Source organism: Mauremys reevesii, linkage group 1 (genome assembly GCF_016161935.1).
Source record: "Mauremys reevesii isolate NIE-2019 linkage group 1, ASM1616193v1, whole genome shotgun sequence".
In the NCBI taxonomy this organism is placed as follows: Eukaryota; Metazoa; Chordata; order Testudines; family Geoemydidae; genus Mauremys; species Mauremys reevesii.
In genome coordinates, this window is record NC_052623.1 from 172,114,244 (window position 1) to 172,133,874 (window position 19,631).

The following is a 19,631-nucleotide window of genomic DNA, read 5'->3' on the forward strand; positions in this document are numbered from 1 at the left end:
CTTTAAGCGACCAGCTATGCTCTGTGAGGGGAAGTCAGGAGGAGCGGGAGCTCCTGAAGGAATTCTTGCTGAATCCCAGCATTATAAGGGGCTTTACAAGGGGATATCAGCTCTATTAACTGTCGAAAGTCTGCAGTGTGTAGTTAGTTTATACTAGCAAGCATAGAGGCATAGTCCTGGTACCAGCAACTCCCCATATTGGGTGCTCAGTGCTTATGCTAGCCTGGAGCAGCCTTTATGCTCAGGGAGAGCAAGGGATGGGATTTTAGCTTGTACTTTCACAAGGGTGACATGTTAGCAATAAGTTACCTCCTCAACCTGCATGAGCACCTGAGCAGCACAGTTGCCAACTTTCACATGGTTAATAAGCACCCTGACTTTCACAATAAGCCAATAAACTCAAACTAATCCCATTTCAAAACAAGCCAATCTCTACGAACCCCAACACTCTATGTGACTAGATCCCTCTGCCGTGCAGTCTGGGACTGTGGTGGGCCCACTGTGCACCACTGATTCTCTCCCCCACCTTGCCCCTGCTTGCCGGGAGCCGATCAAAAAAAAAAAAGAAGCAACAAGCTACAAGCCAAAAACTAGCCAAAAAGCACCTCACAAGCCAATTAAGCCAAAAAACAGCCCAATTTGTGTGGGTTTTTTGCAGGTTTCACATGTCTGCTGAGGAGGGCCAGCCAACATCTGGCCCTAAGCCTTAAAAACAGTTTCATTTCTGTTTAAAAAAAAAAAAGTTTACATCCACATTACTCAAACAATTAGGGATGAATAATTAGGCATAAGGCTGACATAAGATCCCTGTAGGAAAACAATCAGTTTGTGGAGCTGCCATGTTATCCTTGATGCAGTGCAGATGACAATAGATCTGGGATTCAAAATTATTACATCCAGAAAAAACTATATTTTTTTACTGTGCGCTGTCTTAGCAATAAAATGCAGCAAAATATATGAATAAGGTTACTAGTCATGCTACAGTAAACAATTCCAATGCTTAATAGGTCACTGAATGGCACTGCAAAGCAAAACGTTATGGATGCACATTGCACACTGCATGTCTATAGCCATTACTCTTACAAGATATATAAGCATTCAGGGAACAGCTGAATCTTTTGACAGGTCTAGGCTGGACCTTAACAAGAAACAAAACATTTACATACTGACTGTAACCAACAGCCCTCCATTGAATCAAGCATTGAGGCAGTCTCTTCAGAGCTGAAGGAAAGAGGATACTTTCAAATGGCAGAGCCATATATAAGATTACAGCCGGTGGGGAAACCCTGCTGCCTCATAGGTGGATGAGGGCCCCAGTGTAACGGAAACTCAGACCTTGAAGCTCTGCTTCCTTTCTTATCTATGACTGACAGTGCAGCACTCATTTATGGCTCCTTCCTTTTTTGAACTCCCATCTCCCACAATCTTGGAGGAGAGAGGGAAATAGAGAAGATCAGCAGTGCGTATCCCACTCTCTCCAGGGCTCCTGTTCTGCAAGGAAATAGATACCAAAAGAATTGCAACAGGTCATTCAACTAGCTGTCGAGACTGGTATAAACAAAAGGCTCTCTGACACTTAGGTGACAAGAGGCAAATGAGGACTTAGATACAGTATTACACCTCTACCTCGATATAACGCTGTCCTCGGGAGCCAAAAAATCTTACTGCATTATAGGTGAAACTGCATTATATCGAACTTGATTTGATCTGCTGGAGTGCGCAGCCTCCCTCCCTCTTCCCCAGAGTGCTGCTTTACCATGTTATATCCAAATTCATGTTATATCGGGTCGTGTTATATCGGGGTAGAGGTGTATATATACAGAGAGACTATAAGTGACATTCAACTGAATTGCAAAAATATAAATTCACAGAAGTGGTCTGATTATGGTACATTGTGACCCAGGAAAGCATAACTGAAATGGTTTATTATATACAATTACCAAAATAAAACCTTAAAATCAGACATAAAAATGTTTTGGAAATCCACAGCTAGGAAGAAGTTTTGCTTTAAAAGCAACTTATTTTTTATTTAAGTATAGTAGCCAGTCTGTGGATGCCATTAAGAAAAGGAATCTGGAGCATTAAAAACCTTTTAAGTTTTTAATCAAGGTTAAAAGCAACTGAATGCCTCCTCTCTCCAGACCAAGTTCAAGTATCTATAATAAATAAGAGTGAGCTAACCTAAGCAGTTCTTGCCCTGTTTCCTTGCCTAATGTTGAACTCTGATTTCCCATCCCAGATTAAGCTATTCCCAGATTCAGATCTCTAAATAAGTGTTAAAATAAACTAGGGCAGCTTGGTACTTGTCTGGGGTTGAACTTGGTCCCAGCTGGTGGTAGCTGGGAACGCAGTGAAGGAAGTGTGCTTAGCGCCAGTGGAGAAGAATATCTCTTCACAGTCTACAGTGACCCCTTTTAGCTGAGCCAGAGCTGTGGTGATGGAATCTAGAGGGAACTGGAAGGAGAGAATGGCATTTGAGGTGAAATCAAGAATGTCACCCAAAGGACAATCCTGCCCCCCGCCCAATGCAATATCAAGTTAAGCAGGTTTCATTTCTGTTTCAATTTGGCCACTTTAGTTTAAATTCAGTATAAACACAAGTGTATAGTAGCTTAATCTGAATAGCTCTCAAGGTTTCCTACCCTTACCTAACACAAAACACATTGAAAAGGTGTGTTGTAGGTTTATCATTCTTCAGATCTAACAGATTTCTGATTGCTTTGTCTTGATATCTATTTGGCCTGGAATGGGGCTGAAAGCTCCCACAGTTGCTTCCCATCCTAACACATTTGTGATCAGACATGCCCCTCAGTTTTAGCCTCTCACTCTGTCAAAACCTGCTTTTTATGGGAAGAAAAGATGGATTTTTTCCAAGCTGTCAAAAATGCACTGTCCAGATTCCATCTTCAGAGTTCTCTCTTTTTTAGAGGCAATTTTGGTTCCTGTTTTAATCACAGTTTTCCCTAATGTTCACTGATAATCTGTGTTCCCTGTGGCAAGGGAATTAAGGCTGGAAGTTTTTAGTTGGCTCAGAAAAATAAGAGAGAAATCAAGTTAACTGTAAATCTCCACTTTTTTAATACCTGTTACTGTGACAATCAATTCTACCTTATAAAGTGAACTTACTGTGTTTTACTTTGCCATTAACTATCCAGATAAACCAAAGAACAAATTTAGTGTAAATATGACAGTGCTCATTTTTTAATACACAGTGTCCCTGAATTGGGACACCATAATATAATAGTTAATAACAACTAAATTTAATTGAAAGAGACACAGCACTTGCTTCTTCAGAATTAACTGGGCCTCCGGGAAAGCCTCATTTCTGAAAAGTTAGTTTCCTGTACTGCTCAGTCAGTTCTACTACTCCCAGTGGAGGGAATGGCTCCAGTTAATATTCAGACAATAGATTCCCTTCTAAACTGGAGAAAGGTGTCAATTGCAGTTGCTAACAATTTCCAGCTCTGCCAAATGAAGTTGTATGAAGGAATTTCATGTACGAGGAAGCCAAGGCTACCAGGCTCATTTTCAGTCTTATTTTTAGTCAGATCTACATATTTCAGTCTTTAGCCAGAGCATGACTTGAATGCCCATGAGTGAACACTCAGGTGGCCAAGTTAAACATAAGCTAATCGTACAGGTTTCCCAGTCAGTTAAATATTTCTCTAACCCCCCCCCCCCACCTTCAAAATAAGAGGCAGCTGCTAAAATTATGAAAACTGGGGATTTTTCAAACTAGGAGTACATCTTAAATAAATAACATGCCTACCATTGGGGAAATGTGTTTGCCCTACTTATAAGTTGGTTATTGAGTTAAAAGTTGTGATGAATCTTGATCTGTTTTTCATGTTACTTGTGCGTCTTGGATCACCAGTGAGGCACCCCTATCCTGGAAAGATTTAAGCATTCGATTTCCTTTAGACACTCTGAGTAGTTTGACCAGTGTGAATGGAAAGTCATAGTGTGTAAACTAAGCATGCGGTAAGCAGAGCTGTGCAAATAATGGGTTTTTCAGTTCCTGTGCAATCCCAAAAAATCAGGGCAGGGGGATCTTTGGGTCAAATTAAAAATGATTTTTTTCAAAATTTTTAGGCAAATTTAAAAGTAAAAAAACATTTGGGCTCAAATGAAGTGTTTGTTTCGACATAATGGCAAATGTTTTGTTTCAATTTCAACTATTTTTAAAATGTCTTTAATTTTTTTAAATAAAGTTAAAGGGAATTTTGAAATGAAAAGTTGTTTTGAATGAAAAATATCAAGATGAACAGGAATACTTTTGGCACCTTGGAGACTAACACATTTATTTGAGCATAAGCTTTCATGGGCTACAGCCCACTTCATCGGATGCATAAAATGGAACATATAGTAAGAAGATATATATACATACAGAGAACATGAAAAGGTGGAAGTAGCCCTACCAACTCTCATTGGAGTCTGTTTTTGAAGCTTTTCTGTTGCAAAATTGCCACCTTTAAGTCTGTTACTGAGTGACCAGAGAGGTTGAAGTGTTCTCCTATGATGGACCTATGATAGACCTAATCACATCAGCCAGGCTATCAGGGGCTCATTCACCTGAACATCTAGCAATGTGATATATGCCATCGTGTGCCGGCAATGACCCTCTGCCATGTACATTGGCCAAACCGGACAGTCTCTACACAAAAGAATAAATGGACACAAATCTGATATCAGGAACCATAACATTAAAAAACCAGTAGGAGAACACTTCAGCCACTCAGTAACAGACTTAAAGGTGGCAATTTTGCAACAGAAAAGCTTCAAAAACAGATCCAGCGAGAAACTGCTGAATTTGAATTAATATGCAAACTAGATACCATTAACTTTGGCTTGAACATAGATTGGGAGTGGCTGGGTCATTACACAAATTGAATCTATTTCCCCATGTTAAGTATGCTCACACCTTTTTGTCAATTGTCTGAAATGGGCCATCTTGATTATCACTACAAAAGTTTTTTTTTTTTCCTGATGCTCAAATAAATTTGTTAGTCTCTAAGGTGCCACACGTACTCCTGTTCTTTTTCCAGATACAGACTAACAGGCTGCTACTCTGAAAAAAGTAAAGATGTTTCATTTAAGAAATGTTAAAATGAAGCATTGGGGGGGGGGGGTTAAAGAGTTTTTTAGCTATTTTTGAATTAAACAATTTAGTGAAACCAACATGAATTCACGAAATGTTTTGTTGTTCTGAATATGCATTTTTCATATGCTTGTCCATCTCTCTAAGCACTTCCTGGCATCTCTCAAAGCACTTCCTGGCAATCTTACCTAGCTATTGAAGTCTCCTGGCCTCTCACCTAGTTCCAGCCCCTCACTTTATCCCTGAGTTCATACCTGTTGTTTTCAGTTTGTACATTTCTTCTTCAAAGTCTCTGAAACTCTTCTTCAGATTGAGGCCTTTCTGACCATTATGTTTCTCGTGTTAAGGACAGGATCTGTTTATCAAGCAGATAGATAAAGCAGCCCTGATAGATCAACCAAGAAAGTTAATTTGGCAGGACTCCATTGTGAGACTTGCAGCTTTATCTACCCATTTTTCAGATGTTCTCAGCTGCTATGTGTATCAAGAGAGCAATGTACCGAGTAGCAACTGAAAGTACATACCATACTGTGCACATTACTTAATGTTGCATCATATCTCTTTTCAGGATAAACAGAATCCTAAAAATATGTTTTGGGTGGTACACTCCATCAGCAGTTACTTTAGCCAAGAGAATAAAATGAAGTGGAATAATAATTTATTAGAAGATTAGCTAAAGCAGACAGATGTAAGTTATTAAATGCTTCTGTCACAAGCTTGAACTCTGCATAAATAGACTATAAAGCACGAGAAAATCCAGGAACGTGATGAACTGACCTGCAAACACTAAAATCTGATCACCAGTACATTTTCCATCTGTAGTTATATAGTGTGTATGTGTCTGAAAGCTGTTATGCACTGCTCAACATCTAGAATACATCTGACTAAGAATATGTCTATATTTGGAACTGAGGATGTGATTCCCAGCTCATGTAGACATACTTATTCTAGCTTGCATTGAATTCCCAAGTTAAAAAACTAATTAATAGTGTATCTGGGGTAGCATGGGCTCCTGTAGCACACACTAGCTACCCTGAATAAAACCCACCTGAAACCTAAAGACACATACTCGGGTCAGGTAGCCCGCACAGCCAGTTGCCCCTGCCCAGGCTTCCCCAGCAATGCAGCTCTTTTTACCAGGCTAGCTCAGTGAGAGCTAGTGCAAGTATGTGCACTCAAGCTGCAAATCACATCCCTAGCTCCAACTGTAGATGTAGCCTACAGATCTTGGCTGCAACTTTACTGTATCAAGATTGTGAACAAAAGGGAAAATCATAGAGAACATGTGAACAACAACTGGAAACCAGACCCCAAGCATTCAAACACCAAGTCAGGGCTCCAAAATCATGGGTGGCTTAAGATTTCTCCCAGTATCTCATTTTTTTTATTTGCCTCCTGGTGTTAGCGTATTTAGGGTTCACATTTTTAGGGTTTTTCCACAAACATGAGGAGTGGAAACTTACCTGCTTTTTTTTTTTTTTAATGAAAGCTGAGATTCTTGAGTAATACACAACCTGATCCAACAGCTAGGGTTGTGAGAAAAACACTTAAGTATGCTAGAGTTGAGAACACGGAGAGACAAGAAACCCAAGGAAGAACGACTTTGTGGGAAGTAATGTGGGTAAACATACTAGAAACCATGAGAAGGGATTTGTCAGAGACTGTGATGTTCTGTGCGACTAAAGTGGACCCCAGGGAGGGGAGGGTGGGTACATGCATAAGTGCTGGGACTAGAGGTGCTGGCTTGAAGTGGTTTCCATTACGTACAGGGTTTACAGTTTGGTTCAATGGCTCTCAGCACCCCCACTATACAAATTGTTCCAGCGCCCCTGGGTACATGTGTGAATTCGTTTAAGACTTGAAGGAGATAGAGCTTGTTAGGAGTGTGGTGGGAAACAGGGCCCTACTTATATAGCCCTTGACTGCCAATACACCTGAACTTCCCAAAGGCCTCTCTTTCAACTTTATTTGTACACAAACTTTACCAGACCAGCTGACTTTATTTATGGTGATGTGTAGAAAGAAATATACTTTGTTGTTTAAATGAATTTGGAAATTTTGTGATTTCAATTGGACTGTTCTCTGAAATATAAGAGAAACTTCATTTTCCTTTCTCCTTTGATGTTGTATCCATATTTATATAGGGTAATATTTTACAATACACCTAAGTCACATAGCGGCCCAAGTCACTATTTCTGGCCCCGCCTTCCTTGGTTCATATTGGAGAGACAGTGAAGCAGGCAACACAATGTTCCTTTGTCTAGGACAGACTGGGTGTATGCACTCCTTGCCAAACACATTGTAAGAACTTATTTCCAGCACACAACTAGAACTTTTTATGTACTACCTGTACATACCTCATGCAATAGTATTAAGGACCAGCATTTTCACAGTTTGCACACAACACCTGACATGACACCTGTCGCATATAGCTTATGACACCAGTGTGGAGGGGCAATGAGTATGCCAGGCCTGATCTGAGTTACTGTATGGTGTGCCCTCTGCCAGCTGGCACTCAGAGTCACAATGTTAACGTTTTTTAATGAGCGTAAACTAGTGTCTCCAACACAAACAAGAAGGGAAAGAGGGAAAATATCAATTCAGTACTGCTGCCAGTTTTCGGCCAGTCTTGAAGAATGGGATGTTTCATACAGCTGCTAAATCATGGTAACCTAGGTGTTCTGGCCATTGGTAGTAAATTTACCTGAAGGTAGCTCTCATTAGAAACTACTTGAAATGCTTCCATAAAGTTTGATAGCAAGCCTTTTTTCAATTTAAAAATAAAACCTGTTGGGATTATCCCCTTATGATTCATGGCAATGCCATTATGAAATGGAATAATAACTCTTGCCCCTCCCCTGATGGAAAATTAACTAGGTACAAGTCAGAGAATCTTTGGGGGAAGTTGGAGCATTGTCAGATTTTACACATGAATTTATTATGGAGCTGCTTGGTCGTGACTTTATAGTTAAGGTTGTATTCTGAAACAGGCTTGAAATGAGGCATTGATTTCTTTTTTTATGTATATGCATGGGGGCCATTCTTTGTGAAATTTTACTCAGGATTAGTTTTCATTCCCTTTGAATTTTCTATGTAGTTTTTCTTTAGTTTCTGTTCATGTTTTTGAAATTGGAAGTGTTTGAAATTTGGCACTGACTGAAATTTGTTTGTGACAGTCTTTCTTTTATTCGTCAACTCACATTTTTGTAAAAAAAAATTGTCTATCTATACAAATTAGTGGAGAGATTAATCTTGACTAGATCTGGGGCAACAGGCAGTTGGAAAATGGGATTTAGGGTCATTTTTAAAAGTTCTTGTGCAATGGATAGCTGATGTATACAACATGAAAGGTTGCTGATGGCAAAGGTTTTATCTGCCAGAGAAGTGAAGTTGCATATGCCAACTTTGCATTAGCCCGTTACCAAGCCTCCACCCCACTACACACACATCAAACTGTTACCCCAAAAATCCTCAGCTAATACTATTGAGAGGATAGTTTGGGAAAAGTGTAAGTGCCTCACCCAAAGCTTCCTCCTACAGAGTTACGGTTGTAGTGCATGGTCTATGATACACAGTAGGTGTGGTAGTGCTAAGGTATGTGTTTTTGGCAAAAGACTAGAGAGTATGTATTGTTAGATATCTTAACTTTTCAGTTACTTCCTTTTATGTTATGGGTTTTTTTGTTGTTGTTGTTTTTGTTATGTTATATGTACGAAAGCTTTAGCTGTTTAACCAAAAAGGGTTTTCTGGTGTATTAATAGATGTAAATCAGGTCCATAGAGTAACTAAGGATAAATTTAGCCCCTGTAAATATAAGGTAGAATGAGAAAAAAATCTATTAATGGAAAAAGGGGTAAGCAGTGAGGCAGAAAAATTTGCAGATGATACAAAATGACTTAAGATAGTTAAGTCCCAGGCAGACTGCAAAGAGCTACAAAAGGATCTCTCAAAACTGGGTGACTGGGCAACAAAATGGCATTTTCAATCAAAAGAAAAACATTTAGATATTCCTGCATCAAAATATTTCATTTTGGTTTGTTGAACTGACCTGAAATGTTTCACTTAGAGTCAGTGCAACATTTTACTACATTTCCCTATAGTGGTGCATCGCCTTATGAGGGTTGTCGTTCAGAAGCCTGATTCCCCCATTCTCTGCTATAGGCTGGGCTCCTTGACTAAGTTACATCTTCCATAATGAAATGCAATCTCTCCTAGGACCCAAATGGTATGGTGCACCATGGGAGTCACATGGTTGCAAGGGCATCATAGAAGTTCTAGACCAGCCAGGGAACATGGCCCATAAAAGACAATGGAGGCATTAGGCTTCTGAACTACAATTCCCATAATTCAGTGGACGGCCATAAGGAAATAAAGTTTAACACTGAACTGAGTCAAAACAAAACATTTCAGATCAGTTCAACAAACTGAAATATCTGACTGACCAATTTTGCTTTGGGTTTCCTAGAGAAAATTAATAAAATTAGAAAACATTTTGATTGTGTGGAAACTGCATTTTTATCAGAAAATCATTCTGATTGACAATTCTCAGCCAGGTTTAACTTGTTGCTGTATAAACACATAGAGAGACTGAGTCTCTTTCCTGAGGGATTTGCAGTTGAGGCTCTGATTCTGCAAGCTGCTCTGAACTGATCCTTATTGTAAAGTGCACCTACTTTTATAATAAGGTTCAGCATGTGCACCCTTGTAAAACATGGTACTGATATCAGTATTTGTCCTAAAGGAAAGAAGTCCAGGCCTTGTCCCCTGTAGTACCAGCCCCCTGCTAGACACATCTCTAAGGACCTCCTCGTTCCCAAAGGGATTTCCAGTCCTTTTTTCCTATGTATGCTCTGGGAGAGTTGAGGTTTCCTATACCCATTTCCTTCCATAAAGTATCTGTGAAACACGAGTCTGAATTTGGTGACATTGTTCTTTATTCAGGTCTCTTAAGCTTAAATTTTCAAAGGTCAACCTCATTTTTGCACATGCAAAATTGAACAGGTGCTGTGCGTGGACCTTGCTGTGCAAATGTATACACGTTTGCCAAGACCTGTGCATGCCGTGTAAATTAGGGTTGCCAATTTTCTACTCACACAAACTGAACACCCTTGCCCTGCCCCTTCTCTGAGGTCCCGCCTCTGTTCACTCCACCTCCCCCTCCCTCTGTCACTTGTTCTCCCCACCCTCACTCGCTCATTTTCACCAGGCTGGCTCAGGGGGGTTGGGTGCGGGAGCGGGTGAGGGCTCCAGCTGGGGGTGCGGGCTGAGGACGAGGGATTTGGGATGCAGGAGGGGGCTCTGGGCTGGGATCGAGCGGTTTGGAGGGTGGGAGGGGGATCAGAGTGGGGCAGAGGGTTGGGGTACAGGGGGGGTGAGGGCTCCAGTTAGGGGTGCGGGTTCTGGGATGGGGCTGAGAATGAGAGGTTTGGGGTAAAGGAGGGTGCTCCAGGCTGGGACTGAGAGGTTCGGAGGGTGGGAGGGGATTAGGGCAAGGGACCAGACTTTTTAACAGCAGTGTTGACCGAAGCAGCCAGGGTCCCTTTTCAACTGGGCGTTCTGGTTGAAAACCGGACACCTGGCAACCCTACAGTAACTGTGCTGAGTCCTGTGCATATATTAGTGTTAGAATTTGCATCTACATAACCTACTAAGGCAATGCGGGGGTGGGGGGTGAGTATACAAATGTTAACATTTGTTAATCCACAGGTAGCGGACAATTTACCTTGCACATACAGACATTAGAGCTTTTACAGCTGCGCCCATGGAGGATGGATGAGGGCCCAATTGAATTTATCAGGCCTGCAGGAACTTTCAAAAATGTAAACAGCAAGCTAGGATTTGCATATGCAAATTTAGATCTCTACTCCAAAGGAGCTATTGTGTGCAGTGTCTTGTAGAACTAGAAGTTTGTAGTAAAATATTTTAGAAAATCTGGTACCATTTTTACAAAATTAAATCAGTGACTTCATAGATCCACAGGAATTTTTCACGGAGCCAAAGCTGGCTCTATGGCTTCCAAATTAGTAACCACAGAATTCTAATATTTTCCTGAAACCTACATCAGAAAGTTTTCATGTTGCAGATTTATATTTTTTGTGTATATAGCCTCTTTTCCACTTGCTGAAATTTGTTGTTGCTGGCAGTTGCTTTGATTTCCTGGTATAGGTTTGCACTTTAAGATTCTCTGGAAGCAAACAACAGCATTTTACTCTGATAACCAAAGAGCAACCCACAATATTAATTAGCTGATATTTCTCTTCCTGTCTTCATCCTGTGACAGGACTGGAGAGATGGGATTATAACCATCAGAGTTTCTATTTTATGTGCTCTAACAATGGCGATCTGGTCTACTCAGGTTCCAATAATATTGTCTGTCAAGAATCTGATTGTGTTTTACTAACACAGCTGAGGCAAATGCTGAAGAATGCAATATTTCTATTGGACCAGTCATAACTGTAGGTCAGCCCACAGCATTCTTGGATTTAGAGGATACCAGTGAAACCTCAGAAGTTTCAATTTCACAATCTCTTTCACACACATACACATAGAAACACAAACAAGCAGCTTGATTGAGGGCAGAAGCAAATCACTACAGATTATTATTTTATCAGTTCTACAGAGCCATGCTTAGGAAAACAAATATTTTTGGTTCAAAAAGAGTTTATTTAACTGCATAAGCATCACTTTTCTAAGGGTTGTAGTCATATTTTCCTGTAAAGGGAAAATCAGTGACACTTTTCCAGCAGCTGAAATTCAGATTCTTGGTATCTAGTCACTGGTGGTCTGTGCATTTTATATTCCTTTTAAATTGCCCAGTGTGTATTTTTTCCCCAGAATCTTACAGTTGTCTAAATGCTTTTATGCAAATATTTTTGCTTTTCTTTTTAATGCAATAATTGACCATATAAAATCACATTACAAGGTGATATGGCAGATCCCTGCTAATTCATGCTTGGGGAAAGAGCGCACTTGCATATCTCCGATGAAAGCAGGGTTTCCTTTTGCCGTTTGGTGGAACCGTGGGAATAAGCAACTGTTCCGTGGGTGGACTCATTGAAGAAATGCTTGAATTGGTCAGCTATAGGCAGGTCAGTCACACTCATATTCCTCCCTGCTGCCATTCAGAAAAGTGTATGTTTGTGAGGGGAAATATATAGTGCCGTTGACTTTTCTTTCATTTCAAGCACAACAGTATGGGTGATGGCATACTCTCCTGGGGCAATGGAGGGATGCACTATATCACCATATAATCTATTTAGCTAGCATCCATTCTTTGTCTTGTTCTCATCAAAATTGTAGTCCTAAACTAGAGCTCTGGATTTAATGGGCTCTTGTCTCTTCATCTTCTCAAGTGGCTCCTACATTCTACTGGGGCAGGTTTACTGCTCTTGCAGGGCTCTGTGATGGGTGACATCATAGAAACCCCCTGGGGAGCTGCCACCCGATGTGCCAAGACTACTTCTACCCCTGCTTTCCCTGCCATCTCGGGACTCCAGCACCCTGTCTTGCTGAGCCAGACACACCCGTCTGCTCCAACACAGACCCAGGGTCTGAATTACTTGCCCCAAAGCTGCAGGTTTACCTGAAAGCAGCTAACAGAAGTGTTCCTGTCTTTAACACTCAGATGCCCAGCTCCCAATGGGGTCTAAACCCAAATCAATCCGTTTTACCCTGTATCAAGCTTATGCAGGGTAAACTCATAAATTGTTCGCCCTCTATAACACTGATAGAGAGATATGCACAGTTGTTTGCTCCCCCAGGTAATAATACATACTCTGAGTTAATTAATAAGTAAAATGTGATTTTATTAAATACAGAAAGTAGGATTTAAGTGGTTCCAAGTAGTAACAAACAGAACAAAGTAAGTCACCAAGCAAAATAAAATAAAACGTGCAAATCTATGTCTAATCAAACTGAATACAGATAATCTCACCCTCAGAGAAGCTTCAGTAAGTTTTTTCCTCAGACCTTCCAGGCCTGGGCACAATTTTTTCCCCTGGTACAGGTCTTGTTCCAGCTCAGGTGGTAGCTGGGGGATTCCTCATGATGGCTCCTCTCCTCTCTTTGTTCTGTTTCACCCCTTTATATATCTTTTGCATAAGGCGGGAATCCTTTGTCCCTTTCTGGGTTCCCACCTGCCTCCTTCTCAATGGAAAGACACCGGGTTAAAGATGGATTCCAGTTCAGGTGACATAATCACATGTCACTACAAAACTTCATTGCCCACTTGCCAGCACACAGGTATACAGGAAGACTTACAGGTAAAACACACCCATCTGCAGACAATTGTCCTGGTTAATGGGAGTCATCAAGATTCCAAACCACCATTAATGGTCCACACTTTGCATAATTACAATAGGCCCTCAGAGTTATATTTCATATTTCTAGTTTCAGATACAAGAGTGGTACATTTATACAAATAGGATGATCACACTCAGTAGATTATAAACTTCATAATGATACCTTACAAGAGACCTTTTGCATGAATCATATTCCAGTTACATTATATTCACTCATTAACATATTTTTATAAAACCATATAGACTGCAACATCACAGGCTCTGCTGCTGTCATGAAACTACTCGTGGCTTCAGTAGATTAGGGACACATCTTTATGAATGCCCTCTCTGCCTTTCTTCCTACAACTACCATTGCTACTGACTTGCTCCAGATAGGATTGATCACAGTCATAGGGAACTGATCTCTTCCTCCTTCTTGCTGAGGGCAATAGGTCATTCTTCCTTCCCTTTGTCCTTCTCATGAAGATTAGTGACAGCAAAACTGGGCACTAGTCCATTTCCCTGAATCAAATGACAGGCACTTGCCCTTTTCACTAGCTTTTCATGAGTGGTTTCACTGCCACCAAAGACATGCTGGCAGTGAAAGGAAAGGAGTGGGGAAGCAAGTGTAAGGGGACTGTTGCCCCCTTACTAACATTCAGTGGGGGTGTTTTGGCTGCTAGCTCCCAGCACTAAAAGGGGAGGGATTGATGGCAAATCTGGACCCTGAGACTGACAGTCCCCAGGAACAATGGCAAGAGGCCAATGCTCCAGGTCAGCCTGATTGACAGGGCAGGCCGGCTAATCAGGGAGACAGAAGGCCAGTGTGGGTCCCGTCCTCCGTGTGTGAGCAGGAATGTGCCGGAGTCAGACAGAGTGGGGCCGAGCTAAGGAGGAAGCAGGGGCCCAAGCTGAGCTGGAGAACAGAGCCAGGCCAGATCCAGAGGGGCCAGAGCTGCAGCCAGAGAGCCAGAGGCACAGCCCAGAGAGAGCAGATCCTGTGCTGGGAGCAGAGCTGCAGCCAGAGAGCCAGAGGCACAGCGCAGAGAGAGCAGATCCTGTGCTGGGAGCAGAGCTGCAGCCAGAGAGCCAGAGGCACATCCCAGGGAGAGCAGATCCTGTGCTGGGAGCAGAGCTGCAGCCAGAGAGCCAGAGTGTGGTGAGCAACTGGGGCCAGCCAAGGGGGGGAACCTTGGTAAAAGGGCCCAGCGCAGAAAGACACTCCAGCCAAGGGTCCATGCAGGCCAGGCTGGGAGGGGGACCTTAACCTGCCGGGGGGCTGGCACTGGGAAGAAGGATCCCACCACCCAAAGCCCGGAGGTGTGTGGTCGCCACCATTTCAAGTGTCCCACCCACAGCATCCCTGCAGCACAGCCAGGGCCTGAGAAGGAGGCCTGGGGCCTACAAGGAACAGACTGCAAAGTGCTTTGATGTCCAGAGACATTGTTTGTAATGTTCCCTGCCACAGAGCAGGGTGATGTGTTTCCCTGTAACCGTTCCCATTTATTCTTATTATTTTCTTTAAATTGATTGTTAAGTAAACAACTTGTATTTGCTTTAAATTGTATGGAATAATCAATTATTAATAATCAATGGGTCAGGGAGGTGCCCAGTGCAGAGAGGGTACCCCGGAGTGGGGACACCTTAGCCCCTGTCCTAGGTGGCCACAGCAGGGTTGGGGGTTGAGCCCCCCAGGAATCCTGGGCCCAGTCTTGTTGGGGCTACGAGAACTCTGCCAAACAGGAGAGTCCTCAAGGGCAGGGAGGCCTCTGGGTAAAGGAAGTGGGAGCGAGGACTCAGATCCTTTCGCTAGCCCACTTCACCGGGGTACACAGAAGCCAGGAAAGTTCCCCACAATAGCGGGACCATTCCCCTGCTTACACAAGCAAAGCCTTTCTTAAAAGCTCTTCATCCTGCTAACTGTGGGAGCAATGGTCTGGTCCTCACAGATGGTTTTGGGTTGGTCCTGAAAAAATGGTCTGTACCTGTTGGGTTATTCCTTTGTCTGGAGAGAAATAAGTGAACGGTTGCTAGTCTAGTTTAATCACAGATAATTAAACGCTTGGAGAAAGATCTTGATAGCAAAAACAGAGCTTACAAAAGTAACTCCTCATTCAGTATGCCACCAACTACAGCTGTGTTTGAACACATTAAAGAATCCAGTAATAGCTTTCTCTCACCTCCTGTCTCACCCAGCACACTGTTCCCTAAATTATTGTGTTGGTCACTCTTAACTTTGTCTCCAAACACATAAAAGATCTTGTAATATTAACACTGTCAGTAAGTCACCACTCTACTGACATGGCCTGAAAGCTACTTGAGGCTAACTCAGCATTGAAGTTGATGTATCTGGCTACACAATTCTCTATATCCATTCTCGCTTTTTATATATGGAAAATGAATCTGTGACAGTGGAGGCGGGGCGGCGGGGGCAATTGCTAGTATGGCACCATTTTTGATAGGTCAATTATAAATCTCTGGAGCAAGATTAGTTTCAGCTACTCCTCAAACAAACCTGATGATAATGTTTTTTGTAAAATATGATGAGTGGGACTGGAGGAGTAGGATTTCAGGAGGAACCTAGTTTTCTGTCACAACAGGTGCTCAGGAAAAAAAAGCTGCTTACAGACAACTTCTAGAGCCTAAGCATGTAACACTAGCCTATTTATTAAAGATCTCTTTCCTACCATTTTAACTTCTTGCTGTATCACTTGTTGCCAATGAAGCAATATGGGTGAAACTGCAATAGCTTTTGGCTCCTGCTCTTCCCATTTTGGCTATTTTATTTCAAACACATTATTGGTTAATTTCTTTACTATTATGTTTATTGTCAAAAGGACAATACTGTAATCAGTGATATTCAGTTAGGCATCTCTGCTCTTAATGTCTATTTGATTTTATTTTCTTTTTCAGCTGAGTTACTTTGGTGGTTTTCCTGGCAAACTAATAGTTTTATAAATGGCTCAAAATTGCTCTCGAAATGTATCCAACTAACAAACGTGATATGACGGGCATAGTAATTGTCAAATAAACCCTAGGAGATTCATAAGTGTACCTGAAAGACAAAATAAGTGCAGCCAACAAAGAATGACAAAGTTGCATGGAGAAAGTCATTTCACAGCCACAATGTGTGTTTTGGGATGATGAGAATTAAGTCATCTTCTTATCTAGAGAGGAAATGTTTGTCTATGGGTACGTCTACACTACGGGATTATTCCGAATTTACATAAACCGGTTTAGTAAAACAGATTGTATAAAATCGAGTGCACGCGGCCACACTAAGCGCATTAATTCGGTGGTGTGCGTCCACGGTCCGAGGCTAGCGTCGATTTCTGGAGCGTTGCACTGTGGGTAGCTATTCCGTAGCTATCCCATAGTTCCCGCAGTCTCCCCCTCCCCTTGGAATTCTGGGTTGAGATCCCAGTGCCTGATGGGGCAAAAATCATTGTCGCGGGTGGTTCTGGGTAAATGTCGTCAGTCATTCCTTCCTCCAGGAAAGCAATGGCAGACAATCATTTCGCACCCTTTTCCCCTAGATTTCCCTGGCAGACGCCATAGCGTGGCAACCATGGAGCCTGTTTTGCCTTTTGTCACTGTCACCGTATGTGTACTAGATTCTGCGGACAGAGGCGATTCAGCAGCGCTACACAGAAGCATTCATTTGCTTTTGCATGACAGCAGAGATGGTTAGCAGCCGTTCTGTACCGTCTACCATGCTATTGTAAATTGTAAATTGGCAATGAGATGAAGGTTACCAGTCGTATTGCACTATACCTTCTGCTGCTGTCATAGATGCCCCTGGCTGAGATCAGCCGGGGGTGCAAAAGAGAAAAATGGGAATGACTCCCCGAGTCAATCCCTCCTTTATGGTATCTAAAAATAGAATCAGTCCTGCCTAGAATATGGGGCAAGTGTACTAGAGATCCAGTGTATCAGAGAACCCGAGAGCACAGCTGCTCTGTGTCAGATCCCGCAGGAATGATGAGCTGCATGCCATTCACAGGGGGTGCTCCTGCAACAACCCCACCTGTTGCTTCCCTCCTCCCACAGCCTTCCTGGGCTACCGTTGCAGTGTCCCCCCGTTTGTGTGCTGAAGTAATACAGAATGCAGGAATAAGAAACAGTGACTTGTTAGTGAAATAAAATGAGGGGAAGGCAGCCTCCAGCTGCTATGATAGTCCAGGCAGTACAGAATCTTTTCTTAAACATGAAGGGCGGGGGCTGATAGAGCTCAGCCCCCTGTTGCTATGATGAAGACGGTTACCAGCTGTTCTGTACCGTCTACTGGGAATGACTGGGAGGCCAGTCAGGAGTACTTATGGGATGATGACGAGGATGGATACCAGTCGTATTGCACTACACCATCTGCCACAAGGCTGGTGATGACGACAGATATCTGCCATATTGCACCATCACCCACCAAGGGGGGGGGGGCGAGGATGCTACAGTTCAGTGCCGCAGCATCGCGTCTACCAGCAGCATTCAGTACACATAGGGTGACATTTAAAAGAGTCAAGAGATGATTTTTTTCCCTTTTCCTTCCGGGGGTGGAGGGTGGGAGTACATTGACGAGCTATGCCCTGAACCACCGCGGACAATGTGTTTGACCGTACAGGCATTGGGAGCTCAGCCAAGAATACAAATGCTTTTCGGAGACTGCAGGAACTGTGGGATAGCTTGAGTCCTCAGTCCCCCCTCCCTCCATGAGCGTCGATTTGATACTTTGGCTTTCCGTTACGCTTGTCACGCAGAGCGTGCTGAGTCCCTGCTATGGCGTCCGTCTGGAGATTTTTAAAAAATGCTTTGGACTTTCATCTTATGTAACGGAGCTGATAGAACAGATTTGCCTGCCCATACAGCGATCACATCTGTACGGTCCATGCTGGAGCTCTTTTCAGATTTTGATTTGGGACTGCATCGCCACCCGTGCTGATCGGAGCTCCACGCTGGGCAAACAGGAAATGATATTCAAAAGTTCGCAGGGCTTTTCCTGTCTACCTGGCCACTGCATCCGAGTTCAGATTCCTGTCCAGAGCGGTCAGTGGTGCACTGTGGGATACTGACCAGAGGCCAATACTGTCGATTTGCGGCCACACTAACCCTAATCCGATATGTTAATACCGATATTAGCGCTACTCCTCTCGTTGGGGAGGAGTACAGAAACCGTTTTAAAGAGCCCTTTATATCAATATAAAGGGCCTCTTAGTGTGGACGGGTGTGGCGTTAAATCAGTTTAACGCTCCTAAAACCGGTTTAAACGCGTAGTGTAGACCAGGCCTATATGTTCTGTGCTGTATGTGCTATGCTATTGTTTGTACTATTTCGTTCTCTCTCTGGCTTAGCAAACCTCATCTTTTTTGTTTGTAAATGGGCTGTGTGTGCAAGAAGTTTGAAGTGCTGAATTGTTAAATTTAGGTTTAGGGTTTAGGTAAAAGTTCAACTTTATTCATTATGTAGTATTAAAAGTAAAGTATGTTTGCGAATAGAATATAGCATTGCAATCATATCTTTTGAAATAAGCATTGAATTTCTGAGCAGGTCTCCCAATCTGTTAGGTTGAAATATGTGGTTTGATTTTCAAATTTGAAGAGGTGTTGAAAGACAGCAGCTTTTATTTGAGGATCCCAAAGTCCTGTCGAAATATTAATTATAGCTATCTTGTATATGGCACTTTTCATCCATAAATCTTAGGGCTTAAAAGTAAGTATCATGTCCAGATGAAGAAAATGAAGGATTCATTAATCCTCCCAACACCTCATGAGATGAGTAAATGTTGTTGTTCCTGTTTTACAGATGGGAAGGCTGAGGCACAGAGAGACTAATTCATTTGTTTAAAGTTAGTCAGGATGTCAGTGGCAGAGACCAAAGTAAGAACTGGAATTTTTGTTTCCCAACCAACACTAGATATTCTCCTTTTCTTCAACAGTGAAATAAAATATGAGCTAAAATAATGAAGTTGATCTACAGATTAACTTCACAGTAATAACAGATGTTGAGTGCTTTTTAATTTCTCTTTTTAAATAATGTGATCTGTGTACTCCCCAAAGCAGTATTTAATTTGTCTCACTGTATTATCAGACAACTAAGCCACCATCAAAACAGGCAGCTCAGAATTAATGAAAACATGTCTTTATACATTTCTGTGATTATAGTAAGCAGACAACTTTATTTTAATTTCCAAGCACTGAGGTTTCACATCCATAGTTCTACATGTTTTAGTCTGATTTCTTATCTGCTTTCAGATTGTTAGGCTC

The 19,631-nt window shown here is 42.2% G+C and overlaps 1 long non-coding RNA gene across 1 annotated transcript in view; it reads left to right on the forward strand.

Annotated features, from left to right (window-relative positions):
* LOC120396415 overlaps positions 1-19,272 on the forward strand; it is a 37,465-nt gene extending 18,193 nt beyond the window's left edge. Inside the window, exon 3 of the long non-coding RNA XR_005593123.1 lies at positions 19,171-19,272. This is a non-coding gene — a long non-coding RNA (uncharacterized LOC120396415). The remainder of the gene's footprint in view (positions 1-19,170) is intronic.
* Positions 19,273-19,631: the final 359 nt, after the last annotated feature.